Source organism: Nothobranchius furzeri, chromosome 5, assembly GCF_043380555.1.
Source record: "Nothobranchius furzeri strain GRZ-AD chromosome 5, NfurGRZ-RIMD1, whole genome shotgun sequence".
NCBI lineage: Eukaryota > Metazoa > Chordata > Actinopteri > Cyprinodontiformes > Nothobranchiidae > Nothobranchius > Nothobranchius furzeri.
The window spans coordinates 44,366,750-44,368,669 of record NC_091745.1 but is presented as its reverse complement, the minus strand read 5'-3'; the positions used below and the strand labels follow the sequence as shown (position 1 = coordinate 44,368,669).

The following is a 1,920-nucleotide window of genomic DNA, read 5'->3' as shown; positions in this document are numbered from 1 at the left end:
ACCCCCAGAAACCCAAATTTAGAAAACAACTGCAAAATATTTTTAACCTTTCACATGTTGTTCTAGGAGGCCAGATAAACGGGCCTATTTACACATTTTAACAGCCAATAGTGTTGCAGAACTGAATAGGACCTATTAGCAATGTAAATGTGGTTTTAAAAAGAAAAAAAATGGGGAAGGTTTATTTTTGTAGACTTAAATCTGATGTTGTGATACTACAACCGTGGGTCTCTGGGGGTTAATCATTTCCTTGACTGTTGGAGAGCTAATTCAGAGAAAATACTTTAGACTAGCTGAGCCTGAGCAAAGATGTGATAATAGTTTTTAATACTTTCTAAGGGTCTTAATTTGACCAAAACCGATTTATTACCTTTTAAAACTTTTCAAGACCCAGCGGATACCCTCTAGTAAACAATTCTCATTTGTAAACAAAAATAAAATTCAAGAGTTTAATGCAGAACTGATTTTATTTAGATATTTCTTTTACATGTACATGTTTAATCTTCATTAACCATTTTTTTCTAGCAAAGTAAAAAGCTGTCAAAGTTCTTCCTTCTCTCCTGTGCTCTCTGCTGCTCTGCAGCCTCATGTCCTCCCAGATCAGCTCCAGAAGCTCATCGCTGGCACCTTCCCCTGGATGCCCATTTTCTCCAGAATAGTCTTAACAAACATGTAAGAAAAGAAACAGGAAGAGAAAAGAGGACAACGGGTTATTCCTTTCATGTTTTCGCAGAAAAAAATATACTCAAACGAGTTTTTAAAATATGAGATGTTATTGTACCTCCATGCCACAGCCGCCGAATACTTTGCTCCGGTGATCATGTGGTCCATCTCCGCCCTAAGCTTAATAAATTCCCTGGTTTTCTCTTTTGGTCCTAAAATACAAACTTCTATTAAAATCAGGGGGAAACGTAGTGGGAGAAGTACGACACCGAGCGCGGCCGAACATACGAGCCGAGACCGCAATACAAGCACTTTTACTGTTACATTTCTAACTAAAATAACGTTCATGTATCACAAAAAGTCCTTAAACTGACAGTTTTCAAGTTTATACTTACATTTATATGCGCAATCCTCTCCGACAGCTCCCGCTTCACTGTCCGCCATTGTTTTTAAGTTTTTCGGCCGGCCGGCCCGCAAGGCATCTTGGGAAATGCTACCTATTGAAGGATACACCCGACCCATCCTTCATTCAGGCGAAAAGAAGGCCGCATTCGTCGACCGCATTTGAAGGAGTCTTCGAATTGGGACAGGCCGAGTCGCGGCGCTGTGACGTAACCGGCCGACGAATCCGGCCGAGGTAGGATGCAGACCCTGAATTGAGACACAGCCTTTGTTTCAGATCCATACCCCCTCATCATGGTAACTACACGCATGAGTTCATATGTTGCTGCATTTAAGTTGAAGGCCATCGATCTGGCAGTAAAGGAGGGAAACAGTGCTGCCGCACGTAAGCTTGGCATGAATGAATCCATGGTTCAGCAATGGAGACGGCAGCGGGAAGAACTCATTCAAGCCAGCTTCACCCGGGGATGATGACAGCGACACTGACATCGCCACAGAAAAGGTATGTGACGAAGCTCTTCTGAGGCTGTTCAACTCCGACACTGAAGAAGAGAACTTAAATGGCTTTAGTGCGCAAGAGGAAGATGAGAGCGAATGACTTTTTCTGGTAGGCAAGTGTGTTTTATTTACTAACCAGGCATGCTTTGTGTGCAGTTTTCATTTTCTAATCATCCGGGGCTTATTGATGCTGTGTCAGCGCTGTTCTTTTCTTCTAAACATGCAAGCAAATTACCGGTAATAACGTGTCAGTTCTGTTTTTATTTTATAAATATCCAGAAATTTGAATGCTATCAGTGCCGTTTTCTAAACTTGCAGGCACGTTCACCCGCGTTTAAAATTTGTTTAGTTGAATTT

At 41.7% G+C, this 1,920-nt stretch overlaps 1 long non-coding RNA gene across 1 annotated transcript; it reads right to left on the bottom strand.

Annotated features, from left to right (window-relative positions):
- Nucleotides 1-448: 448 nt before the first annotated feature.
- Nucleotides 449-1,172, bottom strand: LOC129163320 (uncharacterized). Its single transcript, XR_008563188.2, has 3 exons — nucleotides 1,059-1,172; nucleotides 782-875; nucleotides 449-660 (listed from the first exon to the last, which is right to left on the bottom strand). It is a non-coding gene; the product is annotated as an uncharacterized lncRNA (long non-coding RNA).
- Between the last annotated feature and the right edge of the window lie 748 nt (nucleotides 1,173-1,920).